Source organism: Mustelus asterias, chromosome 20, assembly GCF_964213995.1.
Source record: "Mustelus asterias chromosome 20, sMusAst1.hap1.1, whole genome shotgun sequence".
NCBI lineage: Eukaryota > Metazoa > Chordata > Chondrichthyes > Carcharhiniformes > Triakidae > Mustelus > Mustelus asterias.
The window spans coordinates 43,870,555-43,889,483 of record NC_135820.1 but is presented as its reverse complement, the minus strand read 5'-3'; positions in this window follow the sequence as shown (position 1 = coordinate 43,889,483).

Below are 18,929 nucleotides of genomic sequence, written 5' to 3'. Positions count from 1 at the left end.
ACTGCAAGGCTTCCTGTCATGAGATTGCAGAGCCGGCCGCAGCAAGTGCGGACTTCTAGACCTGTTTTTTATCCCAAAGCTCAGGGTACAAGATAGGCCTAGGAAACATTTCTTCGTAGTAGAAGTGACGCACTTTCACCCACAGAAGCGAGCGCAGTTAATAATTTAAAATCTTATGCTGATAGATTTTTTCTTGAAAAAGTCCTAGTTCTGAGTCATGGAGTGGCGATTCTATCAGTCCGCTGCGCTGCTTTTATAGTGCAGCGGGCTGGGAGAAGCGGAGGCCATTTCGCAGGCTCCCCACTGGGCCCCACAGCCTCTCCAAGTCTCTGGCTGCCGGACTTCTAGCATCGTCAGCTCCACACCAGAAATCAGCGTGGAGCTGTATAGTTTATTTAAGTGTGCATTTCAGTCTATTTTGCACCCCATTAGTGGGCCTGGGACTGACGTTTCCGGGCCTGCAAGTGTCTCTGCCCCTCACCCCGCCATGAGTGGTTCACTCGAGCAGGGTTTACTATGGCCCCCCACTTGCAGGGAGCTGGTGGCCTGACCCCACTGGAGTGAAGGGAGCATTTGAGGCCCCCCAGAGGGTCAGGGATAAGGTGGGGATGCCCCCTGGGCAGTGCCACCTTGGCAGTACCAGCCTGGCCCCCTGGCACTGCCCAAGGGGCAAAGTGGCACTGCCCACCAGGCATCAGGCAATGCCAAGGGACTGGGGCCTAATGGGGGTAGGGCCGAAAGGGGTGCGGCCATTTTGATGGGGCAATCAGTGGAGGTGGGGCACCCTGCTGCCATTCTGCATAGGGATAGCGAGCAGAGGCAGGGAGGCCAGCGAACGGGACTGGGCATCGGGGTGGGGCAAGGGGTTGGCCTACCACTGGGGGGGGTGGGGGGGGTCAGAGCTGCTGTGCGGGGGTGCAGGGGGAATTAGGAGATCAGGGTTACTGGGGTTGGGGGGAAGATCAAGGTGGGGGGTTCGAGGCTGGCTGGACATGTTGATAGGGCCAGCGATCAGGCTGTGGGGGGCTTGGAGGGGCAGCGATAGGGGGTTGCTGTGCTGGCCAGCGATGGGGCTGCCCAGCAATCGGGAGACTCGCAGTGCAGAGGCCACTGTGCATACGCCGGTCTTGGCGTTGACAAATCAGCACATGCCCAGTGGCCCGCTTAGCGTTACGTTGCCAGCCTCTCCAACGTGAATAGGCCCCACCCACGGATTTTTGGAGTGATTTATGCTCGTGCACTTTGCAGTGCACAAAGTATGGGAGATTCAGAAACCAGTTTTTCCGCCAATTTGACAGAATTTTTATGAGAGAATCACCCTATGGTTTTATGTAGAAGGTACCAAACTCAATCCCATCTTTACCTGATCATCCACAATCCCCACTAAAGTCACTGGATTGTGATCAGAAGTAAAGAAACTAAATTGATTTTCCTCTTCCTAACGATAGGAAATTCAAGCCAATTGTAGCATCTCTACAGTCACCCTGGGAAATTAACATATTCTGAAAATTGGATTTGGTACCTACTTTTTTTTTGCTACATCATTCATGGAGATTAAAATTAATGGGGGCAAAAAACAAGGAGGTGGGGAGTTGATCAAATACCGGCAACCTCAACTGTCATTTGAAGTATCGGAAGGAGTGCATTGCCTATTTTGTTTATTCCATGTTAACATCAAGAGGTTGAGGACACTGGACCTACTAGCACCATCGCAGCTGCAGTGCTGAAAAGCTGTGCACAGAACTAGCTGCATCTTTAGCCAAGCTGGTTTGGTATGCCTGGCATTGACCTGATAATGTGGAAGATTTTTTTTATTCCTTCATGGGACATGGGCGTCGCTGACTGGCCAGTATTTATTGCCCAGTCTTAGTTGTCCGTGGAGGGCGGTTGAGAGTCAACCACATTGCTGTGGCTCTGGAGTCACATATAGACCAGATCAGGTTAGAACAGCAGATTTCCTTCCCTAAAGGACACGAGTGAGCCAGATTGTTTTATCCAACAATTGACAATGGTTTCATGATCATTAGTAGATTCTTAATTCCAGATTTTTTTTATTGAATTCAAATTCCACCATATGCCGCAGTGGGATTCGAACTCTGGTCACCAAAACATTAGCTGAGTTTCTGGATTAATAATCTAGCGATAATACCACTAGGCCATCGCCACCCCATAAATGTGGAAGATTACGCAGGTGTGTTCTATCCACAGAAAAGGGATAAATCTCACTCAACCGATTAGTGCCCTAACATAAAACCAAAAAACTACAGATGCTGGAAAGCTGAAATAAAAACACAAAATGCTGGAAAAACTCAGCAGGCCTGGCAGCATCTGTAGAGCTCAAGCTTAAGTTCTGAAGAAAAGTTATACAGGCTCAAAACACTGGGGTAAGTTTTCTGGTCCTGCCCACCACAGGAATCGTTGTGGGCAGGACTGAAAATTTGGCAGACCATTTAAAGGCCCATTGACCTTGGATGGGAATTTCCAGCCGCAGGGCTGTCACAACCGAGGAATCTCGCCAATTACCTCTTCTTTCTCCCTCCTACTGCGGTTTTCCAGCATTTTCTGCTTTAATGCCCTTACAGACTCCTCACAATCGCAGATAAAATGATGGAAGGAGTCGTCAATGGTGTTACCAAGAGGCGCCTACTCAACTATATGCAATTCAGGCTCCATCTGAACCACTTGGCTCCAAAAATGGACATTTGAACTTACCGACAGAGAAAAGTGAAAGTATTTATAGATTACTGCAAATACTCTATAAAAAGAGGTACAATTTAAGCGCTAAACAACAGCTTTGCTTTGTCAGCCTCCCACTGTGAAGCAAAAGTATTTCTTTCCAAAGTAAATCCATTGTGGCTTGAAGTGGCAAACCACATTGGTTTCTCATGCCAAGGAGCAGTGGGACATAGTTTCACAGTCAGGATTCCTCAAATGATGCATATTCTATTTCAATGTGATTGTTGCAAGAAGACTTTGAGTGTGGTCAAAGCTGTTCCCCACACAAAGAAAGGATAAACTGGAACTCAGAATGTTACTCTGATCTGTTCCATTGCATTCCAAGTGTCCACAGGGGACTCAGTATTGGCAAAAGAAACTGAGGAGTCCAGTCCATGGTACATTCTCAGCCAAGGAGTAAAAGGAAATGTAAATGTCACAAAAGAGGCTAAAAACAGACATTTCTAATCACCGTATACACAAAAATATATTCAACCAAATCATAGAATCATAGAATGGTTAGAGGAAAGAAGGAAACCATTCAACCCACTGTGTCCTTGGTGTCTCTGCAACAGCAATTTACCTGCTCCCACTCCCTTGACTTTTTCACATAGCCCTGCAAATATTTCCACTTCAGATAATTATCCAATTCTCTTTTTAAGGTCTTGATCGGAAACCTCAGGTAGAGCATTCCACATCTTAACCAGGCACGGTGTAAAAAGATGTTTCTTCATGTCACTGTTGGTTCTTTTGCTAATCACCTTAAATCGGTGTTCTCTGGTTCTTGGCCCTACTGCCAATGAAACTGTTTCTTCCTATTTTCTCTGACCTCTCATGATTTTGAACACCTCTCACAAATCTCCCTTATTCTTCTCTTCCCCAAGGAGAACAGCCATTGCTTCTCCAATCTATCCAAGTAGGTGAAGTTTCTCATCCTGGAACCATTCTTGTGAATCTTTCCTGCAATCTTTCTAATTCCTTCACGTCCCTCCTAAAACGCGGTGTCTAGAATTGAACACAATATTCCAGATGAGGGCAAATCAGTGTTTTACACAAATGTATCAGAACTTTCTGGCTTTTCTATTCTATGCCCTATTTATAAAGCCCAGGTTCTTAAGACAAGCCTCACTATGCATTTGGCTGAGAGATCAGCATCCATTAATCTGTTGAAACAGCTGTTCCCAAGGGAAAACATTGCTTCATTGTCAGCTCTTTTTCTTAGACTTATTTGTGAAATCCACAATGTTTATTTGATACATTAAAGGTCTGGATGATTGACACTTTTACAGGGTTGTAGTAAAAGCAATCTTTTTAAACAGGTTATGAATGAATGACATTTTCGAAAGCTTGTCCATAGATGGCATTGCACAATAGAGTTCTGTATGGAGTGTACATTGGGTGGAAGGGAATGGAAGTTCCATAGGTTGGCATGGTGGGTGTTTAGGGGTGTTTGGGGTTGGATAGAGGGATGTTGGTGGGTATTGAGAGTATGAGAGTATGAGGGGATGGGTTGAGAGGCATGATTTGACATGGATTGGGCATAGGGAGTGGGTGAGGGGGTTTGAGGGTAGAAGCATCCTGCTTGATTGGCATGCAATTCACCATTTAACAGTCACACCCTCCATCACCGATGCACAATGGCAGCAGTGCATACCATCATGAATGCTTTAATCATGGAAATGGTTCATCTTCAGGGATTAAGAATACTCTAGAAGAGTTTGTGTTTTTTAAAAGATGCTGTCCCTTAAAGGGTTAATGCAATGGTTCTGGTTGTTGCTGTTCTTGGATGGGACAGCATTTTACAAGAAAAGGTAATTAAACAGTTTTAAAGAAACTGGAACCTTCTTGACTCCGGTGGACTGTTTACAAAAGGTCAGGTGGCAGTTTATGACTTGGGAAAAAATTCTGTTAATGAGCTGGTAGACTGTTTCTGCTGTGGAGGAAACAAGAAGGATCAACTGCTTGTGTGAACCAGGTGGTCATGTGGGACGCTGAGATAACGCAGGTACAAAAGGGGTCACGTGTTGGGAGTGCGGCAGTTCTCCCCGGAACGTGGACAGAGATGCAGCATGTTAGAGATGCTTAGAGTTAACAATAAACCTTTATTGTTCTAAGCCCTTGGTCGCCAGTACTTCGACAGCTGGGGTAAAGAAGACAACAGTTCCTGAAGTTTCAGACCCAGTCCAAAGAAAACAGTGAGTGGAAGTTGCTCTGAAATTGACTGACTGCAAGATTTCCTCAAAGTCTTCCTATAAAGTACTGCAAGACTCAGCGATTTGTTCACAGACCAATGCCAAGAGACCAACTGTGTAACCTGGACACCATTTCAAGTCCTCCACCATTTAGCATGAATGAATCATAGAATCATAGAATCTTGCAGTGCAGAAGGAGGCCATTCGGCCCATCGAATCTGCATCGATCACAACCCAACCAGGCCCTATCCTCATAACCCCACGCATTTACCCTAGCTAGTCCCCCTGACATTAAGGTTCAATTTAGCATGGCCAATCCACCTAAGACACACATCTTGGGACTGTGGGAGGAAACGGGAGGACCTGGAGGAAACCCACACAGACACAGGGAGACTGTGCAAACTCCACACAGACAGTGACCCAGCCGGGAATCGAACCCGGGTGGGTCCCTAGCGCTGTGAGGCAGCAGTGCTAATCACTGTGCCACTATGCCACCCCATTTATCCATTTCCCTTCCGCTCTTGAAGCAGAGTTCCTCTATTTTATTTGTGTGAGTGTGTATGTGAAAAAGAGTGTTAGTGTATTTAGAAAAAGTACTTTCATCTTTCATACTGAATGTTAATAAGCTTTGCATTTCTACTTGAAAAGTCTGGTTTTATAATAAACTAATAATTTTGTTTTTTATCTGTTATGATGGCCACGGAGGATCGACAATCGATCTCCACATGGGCCTCGTGGAATACAAGCTCCTAGGGAAGAAGCAGGGTGATGACAGAAGACTGATCTTGCTAAGATGATTACATCAGTGATGAGGGTGGGATGGCAGGGGCCTTCATCTGGTGGAGGAGAAGGTGAGGGCCATTAATGAGGTGCTATCTCCAAAAAACCTCACAGAATTTAAATTCTTCCTCGGACTAGTGAACTATTATGGGAAATTTATTCTGAATTTAGTTCCCTTACTAGGCCCCCCTTGCATTCCCTATTATGGAACATCAAAGATGGTCGGAGGGGCGGAGGGAGGGGGTGTCACAGCTGGAGGCTTTCAACAGCATAAACAGCTAATTTATTGGCCCATTTTGACCCCTAAAAGGACCTTATCTTGACATGCGATGCCTCCCTTATGGGTTTGGGCGATACTGGCACGTCGTTGGAGTGATGAAACAAAGAACCTTTTGCATATGCATCTACGATCCTCTCAGATGCTGAGCGTGGGTATTCTCAGATCAAGAAAGAGGAGTTGGCAGTTGTCTTCGCCTTTAAGAAATTCCATCAATACGTCTATAGTAGACACTTCATCATAGCAACAGATCATAAACCACTGCCCGGACTTTTTCAAGAAGACCAAAGTAATATCCATGCCCCCATTGCCTCCACCCAAAGACAATGTTGGGCCTTGTTGCTGGCAACCTAAGAATACCTCCTAGAGCGCCGCACCAGGACCCGGATAACTAACGCCGACACACTGAGTTGTCTGCCATTACCCATAAGCCCGGCTTCACTACCAGCTGTGGAAGAGGTTGCAACGATTTTCAATTCTTTGGACACCTTGCCAGCACCTGCAAGGAAATCAAGGCCTGGACACTAAAAGAACCCAGTCTTATCTAAATTAAACAATTAAACATGTAGTACTACATTGGGGATTCAGCAGACAACCCTCAGATGAAATGAAAAACTACTTAACGAAGAAAAATGAACTTAGCACTGAGGATGGCATTATCATCTGGAATTCCTATATAGTTGTCCCTCGCCCAGTGTGACATCCAATACTTATGGAATTACGCCATAGTCACCCTGAGATTTCGAAGATAAAAATGCCAGGAGCTACATATGGTGGCCTGGCCTTGACGCAGGCATTGCCTACTTGGTCAGACAGTGTGAGTCGTGCCAAGAGAATCAAAAACTGCTCCCCCCCCACCAGCCTCCCTACATCCATGGGAGTGGCTTGATAGGCACTGGTGTAAGAGCATATGGATTTCACTGGGCCTTTTTCATAGAATCATAGAATCATAGAATCCCTACAGTGCAGAAGGAGGCCATTCGGCCCATCGAGTCTGCACCGACCACAATCCCACCCAGACCCTACCCCCACATATTTTACCCACTAATCCCTCTAACCTACGCATCTCAGGACTCTAAGGGGCAATTTTTAACCTGGCCAATCAACCTAACTCGCACATCTTTGGACTGTGGGAGGAAACCGGAGCACCCGGAGGAAACCCACGCAGACACGAGGAGAATGTGCAAACTCCACACAGACAGTGACCCGAGCCGGGAATCGAACCCGGGACCCTGGAGCTGTGAAGCAGCAGTGCTAACCACTGTGCTACCGTGCCGCCCATTTTAGGTTCCATTTTCTTAATTATGGTCGACACGCTTTCCAAATGGTTGGAGATACATCCCATGAGCACCGCCACTTCTCATGATATCATTGAGAAGGATGGGACGCATGGGATACTTGAAGTTCTGGTCTCTGACAATAGCACTGAGGAAAGTAGCAAGGCTACATAGGTCTCCTGAGTAGAAAAAATCAGCTGATAACACAGAAAACTGTACTCTGCTCCAACTGCTAAGTAGAGTTTCACCCTAGTGAGCCTTACAAATAGGCTGTATTCCCAAATAGTCAGGAAAGGGAGATAAAAGAGTTGGGTGAAGGAATAGGGTAAGGCTAAGAAACCATTAAAGGGTTAATTGTACAATCAAGGAAAGAAGAAAAAATAAGTGTAAAACTGACACTTTTCTCTCATCTGTCATGAGTTGTTAGAAAAGGTCATTTAAGCCTCTATTCATGTTGATCAAATATTCACTTATAGCCTATGATCAATCATAATTAGCCACTGTAGAACAATGAATTCATTATAGAACTGATTAGCTAAAATCTGGATTAAATTTAAGACAAAATGTTGTTTGTCAAGAATTTTCATACATCAAATGCAAAAGAGAAATTACCTCCAACCTAATGCCAGTAATGATCATGATAAATAGCCAGCAATGTTCTTTTGTAGCTTTTTCAAAGCAAAAACAGAGAGGAAGAAAACAGGGTCAATGTTTTGAATTTTCATGACCATTCTTCAGAATTAAAGAGAGAGAAATTGTGATTATATTAACTGCACCTTCCATGACAACTTGGTCCATGCCTCCATCATGCCCAACGCTTCACCACCTTCTCATGGATCCTTTCCTTGCAATGTACAAGGTGGAACACCTGCCCTTTTGCCTCTTCCCTCCTCACTGCTGAGGACCCTCAAGCACTCCTTTCAGGTGAAGCAACATTTTAAATGTATTTCCTTCAATTTGCTCTACTGCAGTCGCTGCTGCTAATGTGGCCTCTTCTACATTGGGAAAACTAAATGCAGACTGGGTGAGTGCTTTGTGGAACATCTTTACTCAGCTTGCAAGCGTAACACCAACCTTTCTGTTGATGTGGACCGGGGTGAGCACAGTAAGAAGTCTCACAACACCACGTTAAAGTCCAACAGGTTTATTTGGTAGCACGAGCTTTCGGAGCGCTGCTCCTTCATCAGGTGAGCTTGGTGTTGTGAGACTTGTTTCTGTTGATCGCCATTTCAACTCAACATCTTGCTCACATGCCCACATGTCCATCCTTGGCCTGCTGCAATGCGCCAGTGAAACCCAAAACAAACTGGAGGTGCAGCACCTCATCTCCCAATTAGGCACATTACAGTTCTCAAGACTGAACATTGAGCTCAACAGCTTTAGACTGTGACCTTTCTCCATCTTTATCTTTTTTTATATCTCAAGCATGCATTTCTTACTTCGCAAAAGCCCTGCCCACCCCCCCCCCCCCCCCCCCCCACTGGGCCATCTATCACTTGTTCTTAAGTTTTGCTACATCATTGTGGCAATCTCTCCCAGCTCCCACTAAACACTGTTCCAGCTGTTCCACCCTGTCTTATATATAATCACATTTTCCCCTCTCTTTAGTTCTGAAGAAGGGTCTCAAAATGTTAGCTCTGTTTTCTCTCCCTATGGATGTTGCCAGACACATTGCCCGGAATCTAACCAGCGTTCACGCAGGTGGTATTTTCCCATCTCGCTGCAATGAATGGAGATTTGGTTGACCGCCAAATTTTCTGACTTCACTGCAGCAGGAGCGTGGCATGAACGGGTGGTAAGATCACGCCCATTGAGTTTTTTCAGCTTTCTCCATTTTTACTTGTTCATTCATTACATAATTACAGGCAATCTTCGAAACATTTTTCTCTCATATAGAAATGGCAGAGAACACAAAACACGGGTAAAAGCATATGCTTTTTAATCTATCTTCCCACAGTGAGCGAAATAAACAGGGGCTGAATTTTATGACCCCCCTCCTGCCAGCAAGATTTTCCAGTCCTGATGAAGTCAATGGATCTTTAAATAATTTGCTGCATTTATGGCCCCAACCCCACCAGTACAGGGCTGTAAAATTCCACTATTTTGCTCTGGAAAATGATGAATCAGAGGCAAAGAGATTGTAGAATTACCAGTGACCACTCATTACTTCCACCATGTTGTATTATAGTGCCACAACTAAGCACCATGTTGTATTTTGGGTTCGGCTGTGGTGTCTCAATTATGGGATCTTGAGACCTGCATGTTTAAACATGAACCATTTATTGCTAATAATGAATTATATATAGATTCTTGTTAATGTCATGAATGGTGCTGCTTCTCCCACGCAAGCAGCTTTTAGAGTGTCCTGGGTCTATTACCATGTGACTCTATGCATCATACCATGGGCAGTGCTATCTATTCTCCAGTCACACATTAACCCTTGCTCTACTGAACACCTTTGCATTACAATGGCACGCAGGCATATAATACATTGTACTACATTACAATCACAAACAGCAATGTAAAGAAGTTAATACTATTGCACAGCTATGGAAAAGCCATCAATTTTTCCACTTCCTCACTCCCCATTTCAAATGTTTAATGATTCCCTAAATATACATAATTTGCTAACAATGAAATTGAGATGTGATCTACTCCTAAGCCAACTGCATGAAGCTGTGCAAAGAGGTTACTTAGCAACTTCCTTCCTTTGCTGTAGGGTAGTGTTTGACCTGTGTGGGCTTCTTTCTTAAGTAACATGATGGCTATCAGGAAATTGCCACGAGCAATGACAGTGTGAACCTGGCAACATACCATTCTGAAACAGAATGTTGAGCCATTGAAGTGTTACTTTAACACACAATCTTAATCATTGACTAGTGCAGCTCAGAAAGCCCATTGAGTCTGCACTAGCTCATTTGAAGAGTTAATCCCCACCTTTCACCAATTACCTGTAATTCTTTTCTCCTTCAACTCCAACTTCTGAACAGTCCTATTCAATTTGATTTCACATCCTATCAGGCAGCATATTCCAAATCCAACAAGAGAAAGCCTAACTATCTCCACCTGACATTCAATGACATTGCCATCAGCAAATCCTGAACATTAACAACCTGAGGGTCATGAATGACCAGAACCCAATCTGCAACAGATGCATCAATACTGTGGCTACTGAATTCCCTGTGGTCCAAGGGGTTTCACACATCGAGATTTCGAGTTAAGATCGTTGAGTACTCGTGAGCAGATAACCCTCCCACTTTTGATTTGGCATAATTGTTTTGCCACCCTCAACGAGATCTGCCTTGAATTCAGCTAGTAACATGCATTGCAACTTGGGGTCTAACTCTCAAATTTAACAACACTCTGTAAGGTCCCCAGTGTGAAATGTTTGAGACCAAGACATTTGTTGATTTTGGGATTTTCTGGATTATAAAATGATGTTAGAATGCCAAACCACATGTGTTTGAACCAGAAAATACCACGGCAATAAATAAACTGACGCATAAAGCACTGATGAAACACAACAACACAATAATAAAAATTGTCTTTCTTATCCAAATACAGGATCTTCCATTTCCGTCACCAAAAGTACTGTGGTTAATTTCTGGACAACTGGTGTTTCTGTTCAACAGATTTCCGGACTCGAGAAGCAACAGTGTAATAAAATAAGTGAACATTAACAATGGCAAATCATAGGGCGTGATTCTCCGGCCGCGCTCGCCCCAAAACCAGAGAATCCCGCCCGAGGTCAAAGGACTTTTGGGTGGTCCATCCGGAACCCTCCCCCCCGCACCCAACCGCCCGCTACAATTCCGGTGACAGGCAGGACGGGAGAACTCCCCCCATAAATGTTTGGAGTACAGATTCATCAGTTGAAGGGGGATGGTATGTGGTGATCAGCGGGAGGCTTCCTTTCCCATTTTTGACCCAATGCCATGAGACTTCATGGGGTTTGAAGTCAGTGTTGTGGACTCTCAGGGCAACTCTCTCCAGACTGTAGACCACTGTGCCACTGTGGATGGTCTGTCCTGCCAGTGGAACAGACCATACCCAGAGATGATGATGGTGGTGTCTGGGACATTTTAAGATATGATTCAGTGAGTATGACTGTCAGGCTGTTGCTTGACTAGTCTTTGTGACAGCTCTCCCAATTTTGGCACAAGCTCCCAAATGTTAATAAGGAGGACTTTGCAGGGTCAACAGTGACATTGTTGTTTCTGGTACCTAGGTCGGTGCCAGGTTGTCTCTCTGGTTTCATTCCTTTTTGACTTTGTAGTGGTATGATACAACTGAGCAGCTTGCCAGGCCATTTCAGAGGGCATTTGGGAGTCATCCACATTGCTGTGGCTCTAGTGTCACATGTGGGCCAGACCAGAAAATGACAGATGTTTTCCTCCCCTGTAGGACAGTAGTGAACCTGATGGATTTTACAATAGGCAATGATCACTATTACTAGATTTAGCTATTAATTCCAGATTTATTAATTAATTGAATTCAAATTCCATCAGCTGCCATGGTGGGATTTGAACTCATGTCCCCGGAGCATTCGTTTGGGCCTCTGATTACTAGTCAATGGATTAGCTGTTCTTGCCATGTACAAGCCACCACAATGAACAAGAAGCTGGCTGATTTGTGACAAAGCATAGCTGCATTACACGTGACTGATGACTCCCCTTCGCAGCACAACCATATGTGAACTGTGCACATATAACAAGCTGCAACCAGGAATGCCTTGGGATAGACCAGTGGTGTTCTAAAATGTTCCAATGACGTACTACTTGGAAGGAACCTTACAAAACAGAACCTGTCGCCAAATTATTCTGTTGTGTTCTACACTACCTGACTCTTATGTTGATGCAGTGCTTGCCATCTGGCCCTCAGTGAGCACTATGAGATAAGGAAGAAAAGGAGGAGGAGGAAGAGAGGAAACGGAAGAAGATAGGAGAAGAAAGGGAGGCAGCATCTGGGAACCCATAGTAGGCTTAGAGTTTTACAGTGCAGAAGGAGGCCATTCGGCCCATTGAGTCTGCACTGATCACAATCCCACCGAGCCTCCATCCCCATAACCCCATGCACCTACTCTAGCTAGTCCCCCTGACACAAAGGGGCAATTGAGAATGGCCAATCTATCTAACCCGCACATCTTTGGATGGTGGGAAGAAACCGGAGCACCCGGAGGAAATATACGCAGACACGGGGAGAATGTGCAAACTCCACACAGACAGTGACCCAAGCCGGGAATCGAACCTGGGTGGTCCCTGGTACTATGAGGCAGCAATGCTAACCACTGTGCCACTTTGCTGTCCCAGATCACATTCCCATTGATCAGATTCCAGCTCCACTGAAAACAATCTCATATTGCCATTATTCTTCCACCATTCTCCACTTTTCACCTGCTGGTTCGGAACATCACAGCATCATCTTGGCCAGAAATTTGAAATAAGACACCAGAAATAAAACATATGACAACTTTGTCCAACAATATTTTCAATGACACATACAAAACTAAAACATTTACCCTGTGTATTCCATTATTGTCTATCTTGCAAGTGCTTTGTCTGGCCTAGTTTTCCTCAGCAGTAGGTTTCACAAAGCTGCTGACTTTCACTGTTTTTTTATTCATATGTGGGGCATGGCTGGCCAGCATTCATTTCCGACCCAAGGACGGCAGATTTCCTTCCCTAAAGGACATTAGTGAACCAGATGGGTTTTTCCGACAATCGACGATGGTTTAATTCTTAATTCCAGATAGTTTTTATTGAATTCAAATTTCACCATCTTCCAAGGCGTGATTCAAATTTCAGTCCCCCGAACATTAGCTGAGTTTGTGGATTAATAGTCTAGCGATAATACCACTAGGCCATCACCTCCCCATGCAGGTCATGACAGAAGGCCTTGCATGACACCCTGTAGCAGTTTTGGGCCATATGGGTATGGGTATCACTACCCCAAAGTGTGGTGGGGTGAGTAAATTTAAGGAGGAGTTAGACAGATTTTTAATTGGTAATGGGTTGAAGGGTTATGGGGAGAAGGCAGGAAAATGGGGATGAGGAGCATATCAGCCATGATCGAATGGCAGAGCGGACTCAATGAGCCAAATTGCCTAATTCTGTTCCTATATCTTATTAACTTATGAACTTTAGACTGTGCCACCATAGCATGACAGTAGCAGTCTGGACTAACTTCAGAAGAAGCAATGGCAGAGTTGCAGTGTTAGGAGCATGAACATGATCCTGCTGAGCGAGGACAATAGGTTCTTGGACAATGGAGCCACTACCATTCCACTGTAATCTTAGCAATCTACAACAGCAAAGACTGATGGACTGCAGAGAAAGCTAACATGAACACTGAAAACTTTAGAGAGAATCAGAACATTTGGACACTTGCCTTCATCCACATTCAGTTTCCTTTGCCAATGTCCCTTTCTACAATTCTTATTATTTTAATTTTAAACTTAACATTGGTTCTATCTAACTTTCCTTATTCTGGCATCTTTTTAAATTTAAATAGCTCACTCACTTGTTTTTGTAAATACATGGGGATTCACCATCTAGTCTGGTAGAGTTTGCTTTTTGACTGAACACAACAAAGAACAAAGAAAATTATAGCACAGGAACAGGCCCTCCAAGCCTGCACTAACCATGCTGCCCTTCTGAACTAAAACCCCTTACCCTTCCGGGGACCATATCCCTCTATTCCCATCCTATTCATGCATTTGTCAAAATGCCCCTTAAAAGTCACTATCATATCCCACTATCATATCTAACAGCCAATACAAATTTAGAATCGTAATGGTCCACATGATCGCAATTGCTGTGACTAGGCCAACTACTGACACAATTTGCAAGCATCAGACCACTATTCAACAATTATTTTATTGTCTTCCCTGCAGTGTGATTAAGCCCTAGCTGGATAACTTGTCTGCAGGGACATTCCATGGCTGCTTCTGGGCCCGACTGCTCACCATGATAGGATTTGTGGTAGAAATGATGTGACGCTATTAGTGCCCAACATTATTACAGTATTAATCAGGCAATGACTTACAGCATCCATATATGTGCAAATATCAGGAATTTGCTGTCTATGTTATTCTGCTCCTGCGGAAGTGTCAAGAAGTAAACACGTGGTTCGGTGTGAAATTGATGTGCTTAAATGACGGATGGCCACTAAATTCACAGGAAAATGTTAGGAGTCCATTCCTGTGCAAGTCAATTTTTAGTTTTTCCACACTCCCCACACCAAACCTACCTACAACATGCTGGGAAAACTCTCCTGTATACTTTAGTACGAATTCTTTTATCTGATTGGTTAAGGCCAGTTGCTCTGTTCATGAGATCCAGATAAGCTATACCGTTCGCTGTGCAAAAAAATCTTTCCTAAGAGTCACAGTGCACAAGCCCATAGAAAGTGTATGGTCAAGTGTGAGTGTAAAGGACAGCTGGCTCCATCTGTTCACCACTGACCACAAAGTCTGGACCTATGCACATACAAGAAGGAAAAGATGCTCTCTCCCCCTGCCCCAAATTGTATCATCAATGGGGAATTCTATTAGTGTTGGTATACTATATCACTGGGTCTTTCAAGAATAATACTTGTTTTGATTTCATGCAGAAATTTTTATTGTAGTTCTTAAACTGTAAGAAAGCATTTGTGTGGGTTGTTCTAGTAATAGAATGGATTTTGTAATATGATGTGCATGGAGTAGGGGATGCAGGTTTGTAGTGGTCAATGAGCAAAGTATTTACAGCCTGTAAACCTTTGTGTTGGTATGCACGTAAGACTTACATAAAGTAGGGAAAACAAACAAAACCTGTTCCTATGCTTTGCACGTAATGAAATAATCCATCATGTTATTTTTTTCAACGAGCAACGGTAATTGCGCATGTAATAATTTTTAACATTAGAAGTGCAGTACAGTTACAGAATCACGTGAAACCGCATCAGTCTTTCTCAACAACTACGCATTTCATATACAGAGGAAATTGGTACTTCCTTTGTGCTAAATTCATCTCTCAAGCTTTAGGCTGCAGCGAGATATGTGACGTACCAATCTCTGCTGATGTCATCATAACAACATCTTCAGTAGATCTAACCACCTTCAAAATATCCACATCCTGAAAATCCATTCAGAGGGAAAGTACATTTGATACATGCACAACTAACATCACAGAAAGACGCCTCATTAGCATATGTTGTTTGTGGCTTACTGCTGATAACCTAATTTCACATCCTTGCTTTCGCCCCCAAAAGAAGTGTTACTTATTCCTGTTTTGGTATTTTTAAAAGAACCCTGCTATATGCCCCCAAAATCTTAAACGATGACACTTTAATTGGTGCATTTCCTTACTTGCATAAAAATTTCTGAAGATGGCTGATGTTTTTTCAGAACCTGTCAGGGCCATTTATTTAGATAACAAATATTCCAGTCGGGCATATTATTTGCATAAAATATACCACAGCATCGTGTAAAATACAGGAGAAGAGTAACAACTACTGGCTCAGTGGTGGCATTCTCACTTCTGAGTCAGAAAATTGTGAACACAAGTCTCACATAATACCTGCTGGCACTTCAGTGAGTTGATTCTTTTGGTGGACTCAGCAGCATTTATCACACAACCAACATCCTCAAAATAGCTTAACTAGTTACTTACCTCAGTGCAACTTGAGGGACCTTGCTGTGCAAATTAGCTGTCATGTTTCTCTATAATTATGACAATTCAAATAGTACTTCATTAGCTATTAAAAATATTGGCGCTTCCTGAGATCAAAAAGGTGCAAGATAACTGCATATTCTTTGTTTTATGCAAGAGGCTGTGCAATCTTCATCGACTATCAGGAAAATCAACAGGATCAGATGGTTATACTTCAGTTTTAAGCACAACACGCCAGCTAAAGTATGGCCTCAACATCCAACTGGTCAACTCCTATTAGAACCATAGATCAATAGAATTCCTAGTGCAGAAGGAGGCCATTCAGCCCATCGTATTTGCACGATCTCTCCGAAAGAGCATCTTACTCAGGTCAACTGTACATCAGGAAAGTCCTAGGGCACGATCTTATTACATCTACTTTCAGCGAGGTGAGGTAGCAAGATCAGGCAGGAGGTGAAAAATCGGGTTCGCGTCTGGTTTTCTGCCTCCCCGATCATACCGGCACTGTTTTGTCGGCGAATTCAGTTTCAAAGGGCATGATTTAAATATTAATGACATTCTTTGCATATGTGATTATGTGCTTTGCATGTCATTAACGAGTCCTGGACGCTATTGTCCAGACTCTCTTACCTTTACCACCTCACCAATTGAGGTTCTCCCTGGCGAGAATCACATATGGTCCGCACCAACGAGATAGCCTCACCGAGGAGAGGGGGGGAGACAGGACTCAGAGGCCATTGAAACCCCTGAGTGGTCAGGGCCAGGGCTGGGCAGTGTCCATGGAGCAGTGCCAGCCTGGCAGTGCCTGCCTGGCAGCCTAGCAGTGCCCACTGGACATCCTGGGACTACCCACCGGGCACACTGACCCTGCCCACCAGGCATCATAATCGCCAAAGGGCGGAGCCAGTGGGGTGGAGCTAGAGTGAGGTGGAGCTATGACAGGGGACAGAGCATGGAGACAAGGTGTGAGCTTCACAGCGGTGGGAGGGAGGGAACTCTGCAAGGGGTGTGGTGATGTCTGTGGTGGGGGATGAGGGGGAAACTGGTGGAGGTTTCATTGTAGCTTTTGTTGGGCTTTTGGACTTGCCTCACTGGGACTCTCTCCTGGTACCAGCCCATCATTTTTCACAATTTCCTCAGTGTCTAGGGAGCCGCACTTTGGCCTGCTACTGACTGTTCAACAACTTCACTACTTAGACAAACAACTACACTACTTGCTGGCAGTAGCACTGGCTCTTGGGATGGTGCCCGTCTCCTCAAATGATCTATGTGTTTCTTCAAAGCCTTGTCCTGCATTTTCGTTTCATTGGATAGTGGCCTTGGCTTGGCCAGAACAACTCCTGTGATCCATAAGCCTTCACTTCCTCTGAAATTTTCTCATTTTGCCATCCATGCAGTATCGTATGTTTAATCTTCGATTCTCTATTTGTCCAGTACTTAATTTGCTGTGCGGTCACAGACAAAGAATCCAGGAAGTTTAAGGCCATTACAATCTCTTGTGATACCAGAGGGGGTGGCATGCTTTCTGGTAATGGAAGGTAACTTTAGGTATCTGCATTGGTTATGTGAGCCCTAGCCATTGTTTGAAAGTATATTTATAAGCCAACAAGAACAATGCCCACTGCTATATTCTAACAGAAGCAATTGGTAGAATTATTTTGACTTCCCTGAAAAGCCCTAAAAGTGGTATATGGTCTGTGATGATGGCAAAATGTCTCCTGTAAATGTATTGATTAAACTTCTTGATGCCATAGATAACAGCTAGACCTTCTTTATCCATCTGGGAATATCCTCTTTCTGTGTCTGATAGGGTTCTTGATACAGATCCAATGAGTCTCTCGGACCTGTCATCCATTATATGGGTTAACATAGCCCCAATTCCACATGGTGATGTATCACATTTAAGTACTAAAGTTAAAGTTTATTTATTAGTCACAAGTAAGACTTACATTAACACTCAAATGAAATTACTGTGAAATTCCCCTAGTTGCCACACTCCGGCGCTTGTTCAGGTCACTGCACCGAACAGCAAAAAACTATTTACTATCTTCTTAGAGGAGTTGAAATGCACTAATAAGTATGTTGACTGAAGTGCCTGCTTAACTTGGTTAAAAGCCTATTTTTGTGGTGCCTCCCATCTATCTCTGGTGCTCCATTAACAGCACATGCAATGCTGCTAGCAATGATGATAGATTTGGGAGAAACAGCTCATATTGGTTAACCATCCCAAGAAAGCATTTGAGTTCTGAGATGTTCGTCTGGGCCGGTGCCTCCTTAATCTCTCTCAGTTTGTCCACCATAGGGTGTAACCATCAAGAATCCAACCGATAACCAAGGTAAACCACCTCATTTGCTTGGAAGATGCACTTTTCTCTTTTTAGACGCAGTCCTGCCTCCTGAAATTCTTGGCCAAATGTTCTTCTTCAGTGGATCCTGTTATAAAAACATTGTCCAAATTTAGAATAACTCTGGGCAAACCCTGCAGCAACTCTCCATAGTTGAAAGATGTGGAAACTGCTATGTCCACTTTTTCAAGTTGGACTCAAATTGGATTGAATGGAAGAACAGACTTCTTCTTGAGGCTGCTAGTTTTTTCCTTCTGGGTTGTTTTGGGCTCCCCTGCAGATCACCATGAAGACGCAACTCTCCAATTTGCACTTCACTAAATCCCCCTTGCATGACTACAGTGGTGGCAGGAGTACAGTTCTACACATTTCCCACCAGCCACTGCAATGGCAGAGTCAAAGGATGTCATGAACTTATGGTCCAAAATGATCTTTGTCTGTTCCACCAAGAGAGACTGGCCAATTATCAGGGCAATTTTTTGAATGAAGACAGAGCTCTTTTAAAGCTGCCTTTGTAGTTGTGGACAACTTTACTCTGGAAGCACGACTTATGAAGTTTTAGAAAAACCGGTATACTCTGAACAGCGCCCAGTCAAGCTCTGTTCCTGTGTGTGGACGCTGAAAGGCACAGAGGCTTGCTTATCGTGGCAATTCCTCTCCAAATACAACTTTAAACAGTTTAATACTGCAAC